At 37.3% G+C, this 23953-nt stretch overlaps 1 pseudogene; it reads right to left on the bottom strand.

Annotated features, from left to right (window-relative positions):
* LOC133049688 (ubiquitin carboxyl-terminal hydrolase isozyme L1-like) overlaps positions 1-22708 on the bottom strand; it is a 31472-nt pseudogene extending 8764 nt beyond the window's left edge.
* Between the last annotated feature and the right edge of the window lie 1245 nt (positions 22709-23953).

Below are 23953 nucleotides of genomic sequence, written 5' to 3'. Positions count from 1 at the left end.
ACAAGGTAGAAGGTAGCAGTATCACAACATTTTTTTTTTTTCCTAGAGTACCTAATTATTTAGTTAATTATTTTAGGCATACTCTTTAGAGTTTTCAATCTAATATGATTTGATTAAACTTGATATTTTATTTTGCAGGCAGCTTCTATAAATCAAGTAATTGAATGAACATCTGATATTGAGAGTAGATAGCTTAAGTTATTTTACACTCAGATATTTATGTGTTTATTTTTGATGAATTTAGAAAAATTAAATATATCTATTTTTGTACTGATGGGAATGCTTTAAAATAAAATATAAATAATTAATCCCAGGGAGGAAAAATATGTCAGAAATGGAAAAAGAATGGCAACATAAAGTAGCAAGACAATATACAAATATGTTGGATATATTATATTATATTATATAAACTGACAAGAAGTGGTAAAACTCCTGTCTTACATAAATCAGTTATAAAATACTACAACTCATAGACATATTAAAGACATTTTAAAATGTGGTTTATTCTTTTTTCTCTTCTTGTGTTAATATACTAAATGGTTTCTTTTTGTCTCTCTAATATCTTAACCATTTTCAATTCAAGAGACATCCTGTGTGAATTTTTCTGGGAGGTGGAGTCTATGAGTCTGTTTTCCCCAGGGTAGGAGAGTCAGTCATCCTGTCTCCTCAAATGATTCATACCCTGATGGTGGAAAGAATTGTGTTCTGGGGTCAACTCAAAGATGTGGGGCTATAAATTCTTAACAATAACAAAATTATTGTGGGATTGTAGCTATACTTAAGAGGATCAACTAGCAGTCAATGTGGAGTTCCTCTCTGCAAACATCCATGAATGATCTGAGATTTTACTTAGTGGCATGTTAACAAATTATCCTGTCAGATTTGTGGATGCCAGCAGAAGATGTAAGACTTCTGCATCAGAGAAACAGGACAGTTTGTTACCCACAGCAACAGGCAGCTTATTGCTCACAGCTATAGAAGTCAAAGTATTAGTATTTTTGCACCAATTTCTTGAGTACCAGTTCTGACACGGCTATGGGAAGAGTGCTGGTTAATATATGCACACTTAGCAAGATGCATGGAAGGAAGAGGGCTCTGGACTGTGAATTTTTATGGGCTCTAAACATATTTCTCATAGCTCAGTTGATAAAGAATCTGCCTGCAATGCAGGTGACCCAGGTTCCATTCCTGAGTCAGGAAGACCTGCTGGAGAAGGGATGGTCTACCCACTCCAGTATGCTTGGGCATCCCTTGTGGCTCAGCTGGTAAAAAATCTGCCTGCAATGCGGGAGACCTGGGTTTGATCCCCGGGTTGGGAAGATCTCCTGGAGAAAGGAAAGGCTACTCACTTCAGTATTCTGGCCTAGAGAATTCCATAGACTTTATAGTCCATGGGGTTGCAAAGAGTCATACACAATTGAGCAACTTTTACTTTTACTTCACTTTCAAGCATATCTGCTGTTTGCTCAATAAGGAAGGACTATCTAACTCAGTCTTGCAAGATGGTTCACTGTATAAGCATTCTTGAGTAAAGGTTAGTCAGCACCTTGCTCACAGATCTACAGAAATTTGATAAACCCGTAGAAAGTTTCTTGTCCCCCAGTACTCGTGGACCATGAGTCATTCCATATTACAAGATCCATACCTCAGAATTTTATAGTATTAGGATATAACAAGAAAGAAAAATTTAATCTGGAATGTTCTTATGATTTTTGTATTAATGCTACCATTTTTCAGTAGAAAACAGTTATGTTGTATGTTGTATATATGTATATATATTAAATAAATACATGGATGTTTCAAATATATATGTTGTAACATAAAGAATATAAAATGTGTTCTATCTACAGGCCTGTCATCAGGATGAAAAAAATATTTGTGATATGTTTAGAATATAAAATTTTATACCTCTCAACAAAGATTTTCACATACATAATTTTTAGTCATTCTATGGTTATTCTATGGTGGCTCAGATGGTAAAAAAAATCTTCCTGCAATGCAGGAGACCTGGGTTTGATCCCTGGAATGGGAAGTTCCTCTGGAGAAGGGAATGGCGAGCCACTCCGGTATCCTTGCCTGAGAAATCCTGTGGACAGAGGAGCCTGGTGGGCTAACGTCCCACGTCGCAAAGAGTCAGAAAAGCTGCTGCTGCTGCTAAGTCGCTTCAGTCGTGTCTGAGTCTTAGCGACCCCATGGACTGTAGCCCACCAGGCTCCCCTGTCCCTGGGATTCTCCAGGCAAGAACACTGGAGTGGGTTGCCATTTCCTTCTCCAATGCATGAAAGTGAAAATGAAAGTGACGTCGCTCAGTCATGTCCCACTCCTAGCGACCCCATGGACTGCAGGCTACCAGGCTCCTCCGTCCATGGGATTTTCCAGGCAAGAGTACTGGAGTGGGGTGCCATTGCCTTCTCTGGAGTCAGACAATACGGAGCAACTAACACCTTTGCTTTTTTATGGGTATTAAAACTTAAAGACAGTGACAATTAAGGGGCAAATATAACTTCAGTTTCAAAGATTAGTCATTGATTAACTTATATCCTATGATTTAGTAAGAGTTTTTTAATATTTGGAATATGAAAATGTTCACTGGTGTTTAATGCTAGGTTTATAACAAACAAATGTACTTGCTGGGAATTATTTTTTCTCCACATTCACTCAACATTCTATTTTACAATACATACATTTATTTTTAAAAGTATATACATAATTATTTCTTAAATTATTTTCCCCTTTCATGATGCCATATCTAAGCTATCCCCCCCCCCCCCCGCATTTTCATGAATGATAATGACAATGGCCTTAATAGAAGATACACAAGTGAGTTTGAAAATACCTAACCTAACCTTTTCTCTAATGTGATCACCTTGGGCTGCCAACCTTCATCATATAACATAACACTTCTGATAGTTGACTGCAATCAGTCATTTGTACTTGCCTGATTCAGCAGGGCTGAATTGCTCTGAGCCTTTCTCTCAAAGAGCACTAAACTAGTTGGTAATGTTTGTCTTACTCTACAGGACCTTTGAGGAAATCTCAAGAAATTGTGAATTAAAAAAAGCAACAGTTCATGTGAAGCCTAACTTAAGTGTATGTTTAAAACTATGCTGTAACCCACAATAAACATAGTGAGTTGAGCATTAGAAATTTAGAATGAATGTCCTAGGCATCGAAGTTAAAAAATAAAATCTAATGTCATTTTACATGCTACTATGACCATCTGTGAACCGTGAACTTCCAGATGTTCAAGCTGGTTTTAGAAAAGGCAGAGGAACCAGAGATCAAATTGCCAACATCCGCTGGATCATCAAAAGGCAAGAGAGTTCCAGAAAAACATCTATTTCTGCTTTATTGACTATGCCAAAGCCTTCGACTGTGTAGATCACAATAAACTGTGGAAAATTCTGAAAGAGATGGGAATACCAGACCACCTGATCTGCCTATTGAGAAACCTGTATGCAGGTCAGGAAGCAACAGTTAGAACTGGACATGGAACAACAGACTGATTCCAAATAGGAAAAGGAGTACGTCAAGGCTGTATATTGTCACCCTGCTTATTTAACTTATATGCAGAGTACATCATGAGAAACGCTGGGCTGGAAGAAGCACAAGTTGGAATCAAGATTGCCAGGAGAAATATCAATAACCTCAAATATGCAGATGACACCACCTTTATGGCAGAAAGTGAAGAGGAACTAAAAAGCCTCTTGATGAAAGTGAAAGAGGAGAGTGAAAAAGTTGGCTTAAAGCTCAACATTCAGAAAAATAAAATCATGGCATCTGGTCCCATTACTTCATGTGAAATAGATGGGGAGACAGTGGAAACAGTGTCAGACTTTAGTTTTATTTTGGGCTCCAAAATCACTGCAGATGGTGATTGCAGCCATGAAATTAAAAGACACTCCTTGGAAGGAAAGCTATGACCAACCTAGATAGCATATTAAAAAGCAGAGACATTACTTTGCCAACAAAGGTCCATCTGGTCAAAGCTATGGTTTTTCCAGCGGTCATGTATGGAGAGTTGGACTGTGAAGAAAGCTGAGTGCCGAAAAATTGATGCTTTTGAACTATGGTGTTGGAGAAGACCCTTGAGAGTCCCTTGGACTGCAAGGAGATCCAACCAGTCCATCCTAAAGGAGATCAGTCCTGGATGTTAAATGGAAGGACTGATGCTGAAGCTGAAACTCCAATACTTTGGCCACCTCATGCGAGAGTTGACTCATTGGAAAGGACCCTGATGCTGGGAGGGATTGGGGGCAGGAGGAAAAGGGGACGACAGAGGACGAGATGGCTGGATGGCATCACCGACTTGATGGACATGAGTTTGAGTAAACTCCGGGAGTTGGTGATGGACAGGGACGCCTGGCATGCTGCGATTCGTGCAATTGCAAAGAGTCGAACACGACTGAGCGACTGAACCGAACTGAACTGATGACCGTCTGATGTTGGTCTTATTAAACTTATAATAAACACATAATAAAAATGTTTTCTAATACCTAAAATTAAAGCAAACATAGAAATATTGAATTAAATATGCTATTTTATTTATCTGTAACTACTTGGAGAAAATAATTTTAGAAAAATATAGATTTGAAAGCCAAACTATAAAGACTTGAAGGGGATTTATAAAATCAGTGGTGGTATCAGAGTTGGGTCATAGTTCAGTTCAGTTCAGTCACTCAGTCATATCCAACTCTTTGTGACTGCATGAATTGCAGCATGCCAGGCTTCCCAGTCCATCACCAACTCCTGGAGTCCACCCGAACCCATGTCCATCGAGTCAGTGATGCCATCCAACCATCTCATTCTCTGTCGTCCCCTTTTCCTCCTGTCCTCAATCTTTCCAAGCATCAGGGTCTTTTCCAATGAGTCAGCTCTTCATTTCATGTGGCCAAAGTATTGTGTTTCAGCTTCAACATCAGTCCTTCCAATGAACACCCAGGACATTTTTTTCTAGGCTGCTCAATTCGTTAATATACAATTGTTCATAGTAGTCTGTTTTGGTCCTTTGTATTTCTGTGATATTTATTTTAATGTCTTCTGTTTCATTTATAATTTTATTTGCATCCTCTTGTTTTCTTGATTAGTCTAAAGTTTTGTCAATTTTGTTTATCTTTCAAAGACTCAACACTTAGTTTATTTTTCATTGCTTTCCTATTCTCTAACAAGAGTTTTGATTGGTACTTCATCATTATAATATTAGATAATTTGATTTTGATTCTTTGATAGCTACTTTTACAGATGTTTTGCACATTTGTATGTTTCTATGTTTATTAGAATCATTTAGTTTCAGCTTGCATTTCATTTATCATTTCTTTTAAGACATATCTAGTTGTGAGAATGTCAATTTTTGTCTGTTAAAATCTATTCGTCCTTATTTTTTTTTTTTTTAAGATAGTTTTGGCAGCATAGAATTCTTTGGAAATAGATTTTCCTTTCATTGTAATGAGTATCTCAGCCCACTCTCTCTTGGCCTGCAAAGCTTCTGAGAAATTTGCTTATAATCTTATGGGGACTCTCTTGTATTTGATGAGTTACTTTCATGTTGCTACTTTCAAAACTCTTTGTTGAAAATTTAATTTTAATATATCTCGCTCTAAATCTTTTTTGGTTCAAATTATTTTATTTTTCTGTTCTTCATGAATTTAGATGTGCATTTTTCTCCACAACCTTTTGGAAGCCTTGGTCATTACTGTTTCAATAGATTTTCTGTTTCTTTCTTTCCTTTTCTCTCAGGAGTCTCATAATGCATGCATTATTTCCTTCAGTTCCTAATTTCATTTAGCTGTCTGTGTTCTTGATGTTTGCTGAGATTGTTTAAGAGGATTATTCTGAATTTTTTCTCAGACATTTCAGATCCTCATGCCTTCAGCGTCAGTTATTGGGAGTTAATTAGTGTTTTTTGGGGATATATTTTTTGTTTTACTTGATCCTTTATGATCTCTGTATCTTTGTGTTGGTATCTGTGCATTTGAGTAAGTCTTCTAGACTTCGAAGATTTTCTTCATCAGGGAAAGACTTTTAGCTGTCATTTCAGCTTGGGATACCAGATGTTAGCTGGTAGTATCTATGGACAAGTAAAGCTTACTTTTGGAGTCCTAGTTGGTCAAGACCACTGCCCATGATCTGAGGTGAAGGAAAGTGCCACTGGCTGGGCCCTATGGCTGGCTATGTTCCACATTCTAACGGGGCAGCTCTCTGGTTTCACAGTCAGATGGGGCCACATGCTAAGCTCTGAATTATCTCTGGTTGGGTGGGGTCATAGTCTGTGTTCCCTGGAAAGGCGGTACCACTGGTCTGCAACTGGACAGAGCCACAGTCTGTGCCCTGAAATTATTCCTGTTTGTTGGGACCTCAGGCTGTGCTCAAATGGATGCTGCCACTGGCTGAGCTCCATGTACAGGCAAGACGTGGGCTCTGCTTCATGGTCAAGGCAGGGCCTTAGGTTGTGCTCTGCAATCAGTTAGGGTATCAGACTGTGCCTAATAGGGATGGAGCTGCAGGCTGAGATTTCCAGTCAGACAAGTCACTGGCTCTGCCTCAGTGTTGGTCGTTGGACCTTGTTGCTCAGAGTTGCCGGCCAGGCTGTCTCATTAAGTGGGGCTTTTCTGGCTGTATCCCACAGTTGGCTGAAGCTGGAGACCTGTGCCCTTCAGCTGGTCTGCGTCACTGGCTGGGCTTTCCTGTTGGGTAGAGCCTCAGGCTAGACTCCACACGTGGACAGGGTCACAGCTGGGCTCCTTGCCTGGGCAAGGCTTCAGGCTGTGTTCAGGAATCAGGCAGAACCACAGGTAAGCTCTGCTGCTGGAGGAGGTTGTAGGCTGGGCTTTGTGGTTGGATGCTGCTGTAGGCTGGCTCCAAGGCTGCTTGGGGTCATTGTTCAGACTACCTGGTACCTGTGTCTAGAGGTTATGTGCTCAAAAGTTGGGCAGAGCTACTGGCTTAATTCCCTCCCTAGACAGACCACAGGGATGTTCTCTGCAGCTGCTGGTCATCTGTGGCCCAGTTTCCATCTGCAGTGGAACTGGAGCCTGTGCTTAGCAATTGGGTGTTACTGCTAATTTGCTGGGAGAAGGCAATGGCACCCCACTCCAGTACTCTTGCCTGGAAAATCCCATGGGCAGAGGAGCCTGGTAGGCTGCAGTCCATGGGGTCGATAGAAGTAGGACACAACTGAGCAACTTCACTTTCACTTTTCACTTTCATGCATTGGAGAAGGAAATGGCAACCCACTCCAGTGTTCTTGCCTGGAGAATCCCAGGGATGGGGGAGCCTGGTGGGCTGCCGTCTATGGGATCACAGAGTCAGACATGACTGAAGCAACTTAGCAGCAGCAGCAGCAGCTAATTTGCTAGCCTGCTTGAATAAGGCCACAGAGTAGTCTCCATGACCAGGATGGCCTGTTGACTAGGAAGTCAAATCAGACAGAACTACCAACCAATCTTTTTGGCTTTCTGGGGCCACTGGATCAGCTCTGAAGATGGGCAGAGCCACAGCTGGAATCTCTGTGAGGGTGACACTGCAAGCAGGAATGGGATTCACTGAAATATGAGGGCTGGTTGCTGTAAACTCTGCCCTTCTCCACTCCCACAGTGTTTTCTGTTTCTCCCAGTGATCCCTGTGAGGTAAGACCTATGTGGGCCTCTTGGGGAATGTTCTCCTATGCTGGGGAAGTAGATATCCACCTTGGGTTCTTTTTTTTCCCATTGGTTAAGCTGTAGGTCTGGTGGGCCTGCTTGGCACAGCATCTTGCCATTCTTGGGGAGATGTGATGAGATCAATGCAGAAATTTTCCTCTTGCACTTCTATTGAGGTCCTTCTCCGTCTTTGTGGTTAAGGGCAATGCTTCAGCCTTATCCTCAGGTTCTGAGATTTTCACAGTGGTGTCTTATCTGTGGTTGTTGCTAGTTGGTTTTGTGAGTAGAACTGAAGTCAGGAATGACCTATGTCACCATCTTGATGATGTCACTCCTCCACTGATTCTTTTCTAAGCTTGAGGCCATAGAATGATTTAAAGAACATAGCTAGAACCATGGTTCCTAAGTTTAGGCTATCAAAGCTTTTTTAAGGTGCTATATTGATTTTCAAAGATTATTAGATTTTTAAGACCAGGAATTACATCCTTTTGCCCTGCTTACCAGTACATCTCTATACCAAATTATACATCTCTATACCAATCTAAGGTCAGTTTCAGCTATTTCTCCTTTGAACCTCAAATTCTGACTGGTATCTGTTATTTGTCAAGATCAAAATGATCCTATGCATTTTGCTGTACTGTAACCTTAAGGGATGTCTGTGAAGAAACAAATTAAAATTTTCTGCTCATCAAACCCCCAGGGTAAAATGAATTGCTTTAGTGTATTCTCTGGAAAGGAAAGGCAAAGGAGACAATTTATTTGTATTCACTTTAACCTCTTCTGGCTGTTGACACTGGAACTGGCTAATGGCAAACTATTAAGAACTATTAAATTCTCATTAATGATGCCCCTGGATTGGAGCCATGTGGTACAGGACAGCACTTAATAGTAAATGGTAAAGTATATTTATGAAAAGAAGAGAAAGGCATATCTGCATTATTCAGAAGAAAAAAACAGAAGAGTAGAACTTAATTGGTTATCAAAACCAGGTCAGAGGCTAATTATGATTTCAGTTCCATGTAACTTTACCTTCTCATTTCTTGACTTACTAATTGTTTCTGGCAATGCCATGGCTAGAAGAATAAAGTGCTTTCAGAAATGTGAGCAGCTCAGAATCATTATTAACCTCAGGCTGTCTACACAATTAATAATTCAATGTAATTTTATCTATCCTAGTTTTCAGAATGCCTTGTTACAAGATAAGGTAATATTAATTCGATTGCCGGGGGCAATCTCTAAAAAAGAATATAACTCATGCATCAATTAATGTATTCTTAGTTTTGAGGTCTCTATGCTTATTCTTAGTTTTGAGGTCTCAATGTGGCATGCCAATTTTTAACGATTTAAATTTGAAAGAATTCTTATGTATTATTGACATATTTAAGGTGCAGCAAAACAAGCACAGCAACACAATTTGGCATGTGATGGCCTTAAAAATATCTATGAAATATGTGTACCAAAGCAGATCTAAATTTTATTAGCTCTCCTTTCTTAACTACTCACCTAGAAGCCACTCACTGGACTGTTTTAAGCAAATTAAATTTATCACTTTTTGGAAATTGAAATTTGTTTTTATGTTTGCTAGAGACTATTCATTATTTTCTCCATCTAGAATATTCTGTCTGATCTGTGAGGAAAAAATAATTAACATGCAACTTTGAAGAGCAAAAAGAAATGATGCTGAAAGGCAGAAATTTAAACCAGGAACAACGCAAACTACAGAATTTAAATTTATACAAAACAGTGCTTTATTGAAAACCTGAAATTTAGGTAACTTAATGTCTTATTTAGAGTTTGTGTTACCGTGTGACCATGTGCAGATCAGTGTGCCTGGCTGTATTAATTTCCTTGTTTGTAATGTACAGTTAATAAATTCTACTTATTTAATTCATTGGATTATAGTGAAAATGCAAAAGCTATGTATAATATTATATAGCAAAGACTCCGACTTTGTTGTTAATGGCAAATTAAAATGCCATTAACACGAGGGGCTTCCCAGGTGGCCCAGAGGTAAAGAATCCACCTTCCAATGCAGGAGACTCAAGAGACACACCCTTCCCTGGGTCAGGGAGAGCCCCTGGAGCAGGAAATGGCGACTCACTCCCGTAGTCTTACCTAGAAAATTCCATGGACAGAGGAGCTTAACAGGCCACAGCCCATGGGGTTGCAAAGAGTTGGGTACAACTCAGTGACCGAGCACAAACATGCAAACACACAACAGTGTGAAAATGATTTACTGTCAGACTTTCTGTTTCTTCACCTGCAAAATGTTGTGAGAGTTAAATGTGTAAAGCAACTGGCACGCAGCTAAATTCTTACTATACAAGACTTTGTAAGAAGATTGATAACCTATATAAGTACCTTTTCCCATTAAAATTGAGGCAAGGACTATGTTATGCAAATAACAATGACATACAGATTTGTATGAAATCATAATTTTGATTTGTATGTTTAATCAAACTGTTAAGACAAATTAAAGTCCATGATGAAAGATCATTTTTGTCATTTGCAATTTATCAGTCTTCATTTTTTTTTTCAGTCTTCATTTTTATTAATAAATTTCATACAATAAGTATCTGCTGTATACTGAAAATTTATTATAATTTTTTTTTCACAGAAAGTTTTAGTATTCCCAAGTAAGAACCTATTTCCTGACATATAGAGCAGAAATATTAATAGCAATATTGGATTTCTGTTACTTATAAAAATTTGTCTGATACTCCAAATAGATCTTTTGAATGTCTTTGAATCCTGAGTATTAAGCCCTCTAACCCAGACTGGTCTTGAAGCTGAATCAAGAACTGAATGGAATTTGGAAAGATAGTGATCATTTAGCAGCATGGAAATTAAAAAGGGGATGGAATATTTTCTTTAAAGACAAAAGAGAGATCTCTAGCAGCAGGGAGGCAGTGTAAAAAGTGAAAACTTATACATGATGTTCATTGAAGGTTGAAGGTTAACTGAGAATGTCTGCCCTTGTGGTTTACTACTATATATACACATGATGCTAGATGTGGTGGAGATAAAATGCATGGCATTCTTCATATACCTGTCTATGTTTTAAGTCATAGAATCTTATATTTGGAGGAGACATTATTGTTTATTTGCTTTAACTTGTGTGCAACTTCACATCTCTTAGACACAATTTACAAAGTTTTCCTTGGATGAAATGAGGATTTCTGTTTCCATATTTATTTTGATTTGCCTAATTTATATCTTATTTTTTCACTTGAATAAGAATACAAGTGACTTAGACTACACATCTGTTAGTTCAGTTTAAGTTGGCAGCTTACAAGGGCAGGAGGCTTGTAGGCAGCCTGGTAGCTAACTGCTTAGCAAGAGCAAAATGAATGGTTGGCAACCTTGATTCTGCTTGTAACAGAAAAAAAAAAAAAAAAAAAAAGAGTGTAAATAGAACAATAATAATAAAAACAAGAGAGATTCTGTAGCAACATATTTCTCTTTAGTTTATTTCCACTTAATATTTAGTTGTTTTTTGGGAAACAACAACAACAACAATTCTCTAGAACACACAGGGTATTTATGGTGACCAGATCTAGAAGAACAGAAAATATTTGCCTGAAAAGAAACAAATTATGAAATTTCTACCTGGAAACTTTTATCCAAAACTGGAAGTGACAGCTGACAAATTTTATTCTATTATTTGCTACAATGAAAAAGAATACACATCCTGGTGTATACTTTACCAAGGGAACAATAGTATCTTCCAAATGGATTATTGTTTATTATTATTAGTTTAATAATTTAAAAGTTGCTTTGCATCCATTTAAACATTACAAAAAGCAACACAGTACATTGAAATTACAAATTTCTTTGCTTTGATAGGATATAATGAAATAACTTTTCACATACTGAGGTAGGTATGGGGATATTATTCTGCCTTATCATGAGTTAACTTGTAGTTTGTGCTGACTGAAACAGCCAGTTTATGCACTATCAAGCATACATTGTACATCTGATTTAATCATTAAGAAAAATGATGTGTTGGCCAGAAGTAAAGAAATATGCATACTAAAAATAAAGATTAAACCCCTCTTTCCTGAGGCACTGATGCTAATACTCCTTTGACATGTCTTCCTCCCAGGTGCCAAGGCCATACTGACTCGCTGTGTACATGCTGGTCCCCTTTTTTTCTGAAACCTTGAATGAATATTTCCCTGACTTGTTTAATGCTCTTTGTTCTAAGAATAAAGCTGTGCTGAAAATCATGCCCTTCTGAAGCAGATCCATCCTCAGATGGATAAAGCAGATAATCCATCTGCCTTATCCTTCTGAGCACTTCTTCAAACACTAAACCTTTGCCTGGGTTGGCTAATTGGGAACTGAGCACCCATTCTGTGTTAGTTTTCATTCTAATGATAATACAAGATTTTTCTATTCAACCATGACCTCTCTACGCTTACTTAGGGCCCTCTGCTCTCTAAAAATAAGGGAAGAATAGGGCCTTTTTCTTATTGGTCATTCCCTAGCCACTTTCAATGATATAAATTTGCCAGGAGATTGTAGCATACAAGGAGATTTCCTCAAGTTTACAAGAGAGATTGTTAGCATATGATGACAAAGAAACTGGCAATTCACTCTCTGAGTTAATAGAGATTTTATGTATATTTAATACTCATTAACTTTTAAAAACAGATATTTCACATTAAAATTGACTTAAATTTTAAAAAGAGCAAAAATATCTTAGATGAGTTTCTAGGAGCTATAGACTACTTCATTGCTGTAATGATATCACAACTATATTTAATTACTTTTACATGGTCAGCCATTTCTTTTAATCCTGGATAAGACAGAAAGTACAAACAAAATTGATAGATAATAAATGAAGACTTTTTAAATATTTCAAGCTGTAATTTTGATTGTAAATGAAATTGTTACCAAATAGATTTCGTTGAAATTTTAACTGAAATTTTGTATTATATGTGTATCAACAATGAGACATATATATCCCAAGGGAAAAAAATGTAGCTCTCCAAAACCGGTCATCCCTAAAATGCTTTTTCACCAAGGTTCTATTCAATATTTCCACAAATTTTATATTTAATAAATGAGTGTATGTGGGATATATGAATGCATGGGGAGATATCCATACATAAATATCTATTATCTATCTATCTAATGCAACCACCAGAGAAATAGCTTAACCATCTTTAGTAATCTTGGACTGGTGATTTCAACAATAAAGAGCACAGGTGTTATAGTTTTTCCTGTATGATCATTTATGAGGTGAAGTGTCTGCATGTGTAATCACTTATGGTTCAGCAAGTTTGTTTAGTTTTATTCATGAAAAGTGAAAGAAAGTCACTCAGTTGTCTCTGACTTTGCGACGCCATGGACTGTAGTCCACCAGGCTGCTCTGTTCAAGCAATTCTCCAGGCAAGAATCCTAGAGTGAGTTGCCATTCCCTTCTCCAGGGGATCTTCCTGAACCAGGGATCCAACCCAAGTGTCCTACATAACAGGCAGATTCTTTATTAACTGAGCCACCTGGGAAGTTTTATTCACAGTAGCCACAATTGATTGATCACATACAACTCCATAATTAATAACTCTTTAGACTACTATGAAATCTTTCTGTCTGGGATAACTTGATACTCAAGTATCTCTTCTACCTTGTGTAGCAATATATTCTCAACCATCAAAATTGGTAATTTTTCAAAGTAGGAGCAAAGATTCATCTTGAGGGAATAGGTTTTCCTTGTAAACCAATCTAGAATACTTGAAATATAAAATATGTATGTACAATTTTAAAATTATGTTTTATCTATTGTTGCAAAACAACCATGAACAATCCTGAAATGTAATAGTTTAAAAACATTTTGTTGTTTTTCTGTAATACATTTTTGATTAAATAAGCTCAGGTGGTTCTTTCTTGGGATGTCATATGTGATCGTAGTCAGATAGCCATCAGGACTGGAGATATCTTGAGACTCAACGGATCACATATCCAAGATAGCTCACTCACATGGATTATCATTGATGCCAGCTATCCTCTAAGAGCTCAGCTGTGGCTGCTGACAGTTTTCTACAAGCATAATCCCTCCATATTCCATAGGCTATTTAGGCAGTTGAAATCTGAGAGAATAACTCAAGAGGCAATAACTGGAGACTGCAAGTCTCTTAAGACTTGGGAATAGAAACTTTATTCATCATTTCCACCATTATCTATTGGTCAAAGCAGATACAGAACCTGCCCATATTCAAGGGGAGGCAATATTATCGTCACTTCTACACAGCAGACATTCAGAAAACTTGTGGCGAATTTCACATACATGCTTAAGTTTGAAAATGAGGAAAGGGGTATCAATTTTTCCCAATTTCACTCCTTTAACATGATCAAACAACTTATTTTGGCAACTTAATTGGTGCAACTTGAAAATTTTTTTCACAAATGAAATAATTTTTTATAAGAAAGACTTCAGTTCAGTCACTCTGTCATGTCTGACTCTTTGCAACCCCATGGAATGCAGCACACCAGGCATCCCTGTTCATCACCAACTCCCGGAGTCCACCCAAACCCATGTTCATTGAATCGGTGATGCCATCCAACCATCTCATCCTCTGTCGTCCCCTTCTCCCCCTCCCTTCAATCTTTCCGAGCATCAGGGTCTTTTCTGCTGAGTCAGTTCTTGGAATCATGTGGCTCAAGTATTGGAGTATCAGCTTCAGCACGAGTCTTTCCAATGATATTCAGGACTGATTTCATTTAGGATGGACTGGTTGGATCTCCTTGCAGTCCAAGGGACTCTCAAGGGTCTTCTCCAACACCACAGTTCAAAAGCTTCAATTCTGCAGTGCTCAGCTTTCTTTATAGTCCAACTCTTACACCCATACATTACTACTGGAAAAACCATGGCTTTGACTAGATGGACCTTTGTTGGAAAACAATGTCTCTGCTTTTTAATATGCTGTCTAGGTTGATCATAACTTCTCTTCCAAGGAGCAAGCATCTTTTAATTTCATAGCTGCACGTACCATCTGTAGTGATTTTGGAGCCCCCCCCCCCCAAATAAATTATCTCACTGTTACATTGTTTCCCCATCTATTTGTCGTGAAGTGATTGGACTGGATGCCATTAACAAAACTAAGATCATGGCATCCAGTCCAATCACTTCAGGGAAGACTTAGGGAATACTTAGTCTTTAAATAATGAATAATTGAAATCTAAAATCTAAATTTAATCATCAATTTGTGATGTAAATTAAACTGCAAAAGGTTTTGAGATGTTTCAATCATGCTAGTATAAATATATTGCATTAGGACTTTCTGATAGATATTTATAGATTGATAATTTATAAAGAACTTTCCAACTAAAAACTCAGGTGATATTTAATTATTTTGTGTCTTTGGTTTTATAACAAAAAGTCAAAGTCGCTTTTTTTGTTTGTTTGTTTTTTGACACAGTTTACTATTCTTTTTCAGTAAAAATGAAAATTTGCAGTTATTCTTCTAAATTTAAAAGTTATCAGAGAGAGCTAAGATGGTGGAGGAATAGGACGGGGAGACCACTTTCTCCCTCACAAATTCATCGAAAGATCATTTGAACGCTGAGCAAACTCCACAAAACAACTTCTGATGGCTAGCAGAGGACATCAGACACCCAGAAAAGCAGTCCATTGTCTTCAAAATGAGGTAGGACAAAATATAAAAGATAAAAAGAGAGACAATAGAGTTAGGGATGGAGGTCTGTCCTGGGAAGGGAGTCTTAATAGAGGAAGTTTCCAAACACCAGGAAACCCTCTCACCAGCGGGTCTGGGGGAAGTTTTTGAATCTCAGAGGGCAACCTAACTGGGAGGAGAAATAAATAAAACCCACAGATTACATGCCTAAAAACAACCCCCAGAAGGAAAGTACCCCAGACACTCGCATCCAACACCAGCAAGTGGGGGCTGAACGGAGAGGAGCGGGCAATATTGCTTAGAGTAAGGACCGGGCCTGAAAGCCCTGAGAGCAATCTGAGGGAGCTAACGAGAGATAGCAACTTAAACTGTGGGATAGCAAGAGAGAGAGAATTAACCTGGGAAAAGCCCTAAATTTAGGCACTACCCGACCCTTCCCAGAACAAAGGACTGAGTTAATACTAGAGAAGAGCTAGCCAGCTGTGGACCGGCCCATCCCCCGCCAGAGGCAGGAGGCAGGGGGGGGGAGGGGAAAGGGGCAAACTCAGCCCCAGAGACAAGAAACAAAGGTAGAAGAACCAAATTAATAAAATTAGAAATGAAAATGGAGAGATCACAACAGACAACTCTGAAATACAAAGGATCATAAGAGACTACTACCAGCAGCTCTATGCCAATAAAATGGACAACTTGGAAGAAATGGACAAATTGTTAGAAAAGTATAACTTTCCAAAACTGAACCAGAAAGAAATAGAAGATCTTAACAGACCCATCACAAGCAAGGAAATTGAAACTGTAATCAGAAATCTTCCAGGAAACAAAAGCCCAGGACCAGATGGCGTCACTGCTGAATTCTACCAAAAATTTAGAGAAGAGCTAACACCTATCTTACTCAAACTCCCAGAAAATTGCAGAAGGCAAACTTCCAAACTCATTCTATGAGGCCACCATCACCCTAATACCAAAACCGGACAAAGATGCCACAAAAAAAGAAAACAACAGGCCAATATCACTGATGAACATAGTTGCAAAATTCCTTAACAAAATTCTAGCAAACAGAATCCAACAACATATTAAAAACATCATACATCATGACCACGTGGGCTTTATCCCAGGAATGCAAAGATTCTTTAATATCTGCAAATCAATCAATGTAATACACCACATTAACAAATTGAAAGATAAAAATCATATGATTATCTCAATAGAAGCAGAAAAAGCCTTTGACAAAATTCAGCATTCATTTATGAAAAAAAAAAAAAAAAAAAAAAACTCTCCAGAAAGCAGGAATAGAAGGAACATACATCAACATAATACAAGCTATATATGACAAACCTACAGCAAACATTATCCTCAGTGGTGAAAAATTGAAAGCATTTCCCTTAGAGTCAGGAACAAGACAAGGGTGCCCACTCTCACCACTACTATTCAACATAGTTCTGGAAGTTTTGGCCACAGCAATCAGAGCAGAAAAAGAAATAAAAGGAACCCATATAGGAAAAGAAGAAGTAAAACTTTCACTGTTTGCAGACGACATGATCCTCTACATAGAAAACCCTGACGACTCTACCAGAAAATTACTAGAGCTAATCAATTAATACAGTGATGTTGCAGGATATAAAATTAACACACAGAAATCCCTTGCATTCCTATACACTAACAATGAGAAAACAGAAAGAGAAATTATGGAAACAATACCATTCACCATTGCAACAAAAATAATAAAATACTTAGGAGTATATCTACCTAAAGAAATGAAAGACCTATATATATAGAACTATAAAACACTGATGAAAGAATCAAAGAGGACACAAATAGATGGAGAAATATACCATGTTCATGGATTGGAAGAATCAATATTGTTTTCACAATATACTATACTACCAAAATGACTATACTACCCAAAGCAATCTATAGATTCAATGCAATCCCTATCAAGCTACCAATGGTATTTTTCACAGAACTAGAACAAATAATTTCACAATTTATATGGAAACACAAAAAACCTCAAATAGCCAAAGCAATCTTGAGAAAGAAGAATGGAATTGGAGAAATCAACCTGCCTGACTTCAGGCTTTACTAAAAAGCCACAGTCAGCAAGACAGTACGGTACTGGCACAAAGACAGAAATATAGATCAATGGAACAGAATAGAAAGCCCAGAGATAAATCCACGAACCTATGGAAGCCTTATCTTTGACAAAGGAGGCAAGGATATACAATGGAAAAAAAAGACAACCTCTTTAACAAATGGTGCTGGGAAAACTGGTCAACCACTTGTAAAAGAATGAAACTAGAACACTTTCTAACACCATACACAAAAATAAACTCAAGATGAATTAAAGATCTAAATGTAAGACCAGAAACTATAAAACTCCTAGTGGAGAACATAGGCAAAACACTCTCCGACATGAATCACAGCAGGATCCTCTATGACCCACTTCCCAGAATATTGGAAATAAAAGCAAAAATAAGCAAATGGGATCTAATGAAACTTAAAAGCTTTTGCACTACAAAGGAAACTATAAGCAAGATGAAAAGACAGTCCTCAGATTGGGAGAAAATAATAGCAAATGAAGCAACAGACAAAGGATTAATCTCAAAAATATACAAGCAACTCCTGCAGCTCAATTCCAGAAAAATAAATGACCCAATCAAAAAATGGGCCAAAGAACTAAACAGACATTTCTCCAAAGAAGACATACAGATGGCTAACAAACACATGAAAAGATGCTCAACATCACTCATTATCAGAGAAATGCAAATCAAAACCACAATGAGGTACCATTACACGCCAGTCAGGATGGCTGCCATCCAAAAGTCTACAAGCAATAAATGCTGGAGAGGGTGTGGAGAAAAGGGAACCCTCTTACACTGTTGGTGGGAATGCAAACTAGTACAGCCACTATGGAGAGCAATGTGGAGATTTCTTAAAAAACTGGAAATAGAACTGCCATATCACCCAGCAATCCCACTTCTGGGCATACACATCGAGGAAACCAGATCTGAAAGAGACACGTGCACCCCAATGTTCATCGCAGCACTATTTATAATAGCCAGGACATGAAAGTAACCTAGATGCCCATCAGCAGACGAATGGATAAGGAAGCTGTGGTACATATACACCATGGAATATTACTCAGCCATTAAAAAGAATTCATTTGAATCAGTTCTAATGAGATGGATGAAACTGGAGCCCATTATACAGAGTGAAGTAAGCCAGAAAGATAAAGACGAATACAGTATACTAACACATATATATGGAATTTAAAAAAATGGTAATGATAACCCTATATGCAAAACAGAAAAAGAGACACAAATGTACAAAACAGACTTTGGGACTCTGTGGGAGAAGGCGAGGGTGGGATGTTCTGAGAGAACAGCATTGAAACAAGTATACTATCAAGGATGAAACTGATCACCAGCTCAGGTTGGATGCATGAGACAAGTGCTCAGGGCTGGAGCACTGGGAAGACCCAGAGGGATGGGATGGGGAGGGAGTTGGGAGGGGGGATCGGGATGGGGAACACATGTAAATCCATGGCTGATTCATGTCAATGTATGGCAAAAACCACTACAATATTGTAAAGTCATTAGCCTCCAAGTAATAAAAATAAATGAAAAAAATAGTTATCACATTAAATATTCATAGATTAGTAGTTCTGAAGAGTAATAATTTGAGAGTGAGCCAAGAGTAAAATAAAGGATGTCCCTGTTGGTCCATTGGTTGAGAATCTATTTTCCAATGAAGGAGACACAAGTTTGATTCCTGGGCAGGAAACTAAGATCCCACAGGTTGCAAGGCAACTAAGCCTGCACACTGCAACTACTGAGCCTGTGCACCACAATGAAAGATTTTGCATCCTGCAAGGAATACCCTATGTGCAGCAACTAACATTCAATGCAGCTAAAATATAAAATAAGTAAATAGTTTCTTAAAGAGCAAAATCAAATTAAAAACACTAACATTTCAGATGACTTCTGAGAATCAGCATTTTTTCCCCTCTCATTTTGACATTTGTTTATTATTGTCTTCTATTACATTTCTCTCTGACTACTATCATTTTACTCCCTTAAATATCCATCTTCTTCACTGATGCAATAGTTGAAACATATCATTATGATATAAATGAATATTATATTATAAATATTATCATATGATATCATGATATTATCATAATGAATATTATGATAGATTATTTTACCACAAAACATTGGTAAGGAAATTATTGAAATATTATTTTACCTCTTCCCAATGATGATAAAATACAGAGGTATGATGATTTATGTTTTAATTTTTTAACTGAATTATAATTAATTAACAATATTTAATACATTTTGAAATTATTAGCACAAAAAAATCTAATTACCATCTTTGACATACAAAGTTATTATAATACTATTAAGTATATTTCATATGTTGTATATTGAATCCCATGATTCCTTCATTTTCTAACTGGAAATTTGTACTTAATCTCTCTCAATATATCATTCATTCCTGCTCATTTTTCCACTCTGGCAACCACCAGTTGTTTTTGTTTTTGTTTTCTCAGTATCTATGTCTCTATTTTGTTGTGTTTGTTCTTTTTGTTTGTTTGTTTTTTAGGATTCCACATATAAGTGAAAGGCAGTATATTTCTCTCTTTCTGACTTATTTCCTTTAGCATAAAACCCTGTAAGTCCATCCACATCATGACAAATGACAATATTTCATTGTTTTTTTATGGCTGACCATGTATATGTATCACATTTTCATCTATTTGTCTGTCAATAAGCAATTAGGTTGCTTCCATGTCTTGGCTATTGAAAATAGTGAATCAGTGAACATAGGAGTGCATATATCTTTTCATATTCATGTTTTTATTTTATTCCCAGGTAAATACCTGAGTGGAATTGCTGAATTCTTAATTTTTAATTTTGTGGGGGGAAATCTTCAAACTGATTTCTATAGTGCCTGCATCAATAGAGCACAGAGTTTCTCTTTCTTCATATCCTCACCCATAGTTTGTATTTTTAAATTTTTAAAAATTTATTTATTTTTAATTGAAGGATAATTGTTTTACATTATCACATTAGTTTCTACCAAACATAACCATGAAACGGCCATAGGTTTGCCTATTCTCCCTCCCACTTAAATATTGCTCCCACCTCCCTCCACATCCTACCCCTCTAAGCTGTTACCAAGTTACCAAAGCTGTTACCATGCTTTGAGTTCAATGAGTCATAGAGCAAATTACCATTGACTATCTGTTTTAAACATGGTAATGTATATTTCCTTATCACTCTTTTCATTCTTCCTACCCACACATTCTTTCTTGCCTTCAGTCATGTCCATCAGTCTGTTCTCAATGTCTATGTCCCCAATGCTGCTCTGCAAATAGGTTCATCAGTACCTTCTTTCTAGATTCCATATATATGCATTAGCATATGATAACTGATTTTTTTCTTTCTGACTTATTTCACTCTGTATAATAGGCTCTAGGTTTATCTACTTCATTATGACTGACTCAGATGTGTCCCTTTTAAAGGCTGAGTATTATTCCATTGTATATATGCACCACAGCTTCTTTACCCATTATTCTGTGGATGGACATCAAGGTTGTTTCCATGTCCTAGGTGTTATAAACAGAGCTGCAATGAACATTGCATTGTGCTGTGCTATGCTTAGTCATTCATTCATTTCTGACTCGTTGCAACTCCATGGACTGTAGCCCACCAGGCTCCTCTGTCCATGGAGATACTCCAAGCAAGAATACTGGAGTGGGTTGCCATGACCTCCTCCATGGGAATATTGGGTTACACGTGAGTTTTTCAATTTGGATTTCCTCAAAGTATATTCCTAGTAGTTGAACTGCTGGTCTTGGGGTGGTTTTATTTCTAGTTTTTTAAGGAATCTCCATACTGTTCTCCATAGTGGCTGTGTAAATTTGCATTCCCACAAACAGTGCAAGGGTATTCCCTTTTCTCCACACCCTCTCCAGCATTTATTGTTTGTAGATTTTTTGATGATGGCCATTTTGACCGCTGTGAGTTGATATCTCATTGTAGTTTTGATTCACGTTTCTCTAATAATGAGCCATGCTGAGCATCTTTTCACATATTAATTAGCCTTCTGTATGTCTTCTTTGGAGAAATGTCTGTTTAGGTGTTTTGCCCATTTTTTAATTGGGCTGTTTGCTTTTTTGGTATGACTTTATGAGCTGCTTGTATATTTTTGAAATTAATTATTTGTCAGTTGTTTTAGTTGTTATTATTTTTTTCCCCATTCTGAGGGTTGTCTTTTCACCTTGTTTAGAGTTTCCTTTGCTATGGAAAAGCTTTTAAGTTTAATTAGGCCACAGTTTTTTATTTTTGTTTTTATTTCCATTACTTTAGGAGGTGGGTCATAGAGGATCTTGCTCTGATTTATGTCATAGAGTGTTCTACCCATATTTTCATCTAGGAGCTTTATTAGTTTTTGGTCTTACGTTTAGGTCTTTAACCCATTTTGAGTTTATCTTTGTGTATGGTGTTAGGAAGTGTTCTAATTTCATTCTTATACACAAAGCTGTCCAGTTTTCCCAGCACCACATATTGAAGAGACTGTATTTGCCCCAATGTATATACTTGCCTCCTTTGACAAAGATAAGGTAGCCAGAGGTACATGGGTTTATCTCTGAACTTCTATCTTGTTCCATTGGTCTATATTTCTGTCTTTGTGCCAGTACTCTACTGTCCTGGTGACTTTGTCTTTGTAATATAGTCTGAAGTCAGGAAGGTTGATCCCTCTAGCTCCCTTTCTCAAGATTTATTTGGCGATTTGGAGTATTTTGCATTTCTGTATGAATTGTGAGATCTTTTGTTGTTGTTGTTGTTCTAGTTCTGTGAAAAATGTCATTGTAATTTGATAGTTTGCATAGAAGCTGTAGATTACATTTGGTAGTAATCTGATCTTAGGTGGAATGCGTTCAGTTTTTCACCATTGAAAATAATGCTTGCTGTGGATTTATCATACATGGCCTTTATTATATTGAGGTAGGCCTTCCTGTGCCATGGTGTCGTGGGCTCCCTGAATGGCTTCATTTTTCAAAGCACTTCGCTCTGTCTTCAGGGGACAACGTCTCTGTTTCAGAATGGACCCATCCTCGAGCTCCAGTTTGTCCTGATTATCGGCTGCTGCACGAATGAATCCCATGTTTCCACAGGAGTTGCCAATGGCCTGCTTCGTGAGGCACACCTCGGGACTGACTTTGTGTCCCTTCAGCTCCCCAGTCTGTTTTCCCTGAAATTCTCCTGCTGTTCTGTGAGCGGAAAGAGCAGCACCGGGCTGTCAGGCCAGAGACTCCTCCTCCCGTCCCAGAACGTCTTCAGAGTGCCACCGGCTGGTGACCACCAGCTGGACCAGCACTCTGCTCAGCATCTCAGGGTTAATCTCTATTGGTCTGAGCTGCATTTTTGGGAACCTGGAGAGGAACACATCCCAGAGAAGTGAAAATAAACAGCCTTGGGGGAGATTTTGATCAGTTTCAATTTTAGTGATTATAATTGGATTGTTCATAATTTTTATTTCTTCCTGGGTCAGTCTCAGAAGATTGAGCTTTTCTAAGAATCTGTCCATTTCTTCCAAGTTGTCCATTTTATTGGAATACTGTTATTCATAAAGTCTCCTATGATCCTTTGTATTCCTGCATTGTATGTTGTAACCTCTCCTGTTTTGTTTCTAATTTCATTGATTTGTAGCCTCTTTTTTTTCCCTTGATGAGTCTGACTAATGGTTTGTCAATTTTATCTCCTCAGATTTTAGTTTTATTAATCTTTGCTTTTTTTTCATTTCTTTTTATTTCTGCTCTGATGTTTATGATTTCCTTCCTTCTACTATTTTTTTCTTCTTCTTCTTTTTCCAGTTGTTTTATGTGTAAAGTTTCATTGTCTATTCAACGTTTTTCTGGTTTCTTGAGGTAGTATTGTATTGCTATAAACTTCCCTCATAGAACTACTTTTGCTGCATACCATAGGTTTTGAGTTGTCTTGTTTCATTGTCATTTGTTTCTAGGAAATTTTTTTAAATTTTATTTTTGATTTTTTCAGCATCCTATTCATTATTTAGAAATTTGTTGTTTAATCTCCATGTGTTTTTGTCTTTTACAGTTTCTTTTTTTTTTCCCATGTAATTGATATCTAGTCTCATAGCATTGTGGTCAGAAAAGATGTTTGATATGATTTCTTTCTTTTTTTTTTTTTTTTTAATTCCCTGAGGTTTGACTTGTTATGTAAAATATGGTTTATCCTGGAGAACGTTCTGTGTGAACTTGAGAAGAAAGTGTATTCCTCTGCACTTTCATGGGAAGTTCTGAAGATAACAATTAAGTCCCTTTTTCCTAATGTTTCATTTAAGGTTTGTGTTTCCTTATTGATTTTCTGTTTTGCTGATCTGTCCATTTGGTATAGGTGGGTTGTTAAAGTCCCCTACTATTATTGTGTTGTTGTCAATTTCCCATTTGATGTCTGTTACTATTTGCCTTAGACATTGAAGTGCTCCTATGTTGGGTGCATAGATATTTACAATTGTTATGTCTTTTTCTTGTATTTATCCTTTGATCATTATGTAGTGTCCTTATTTATCTCTTGTAATATTCTTTATTTTAAGATATATTTAGTCTGAAATAAGAATTGCCACTTCAGCTTTCTACTGATTTTC

This window comes from Dama dama, chromosome 30, assembly GCF_033118175.1.
Source record: "Dama dama isolate Ldn47 chromosome 30, ASM3311817v1, whole genome shotgun sequence".
In the NCBI taxonomy this organism is placed as follows: domain Eukaryota; kingdom Metazoa; phylum Chordata; class Mammalia; order Artiodactyla; family Cervidae; genus Dama; species Dama dama.
This window is presented reverse-complemented; position numbering and strand designations above follow the sequence as displayed.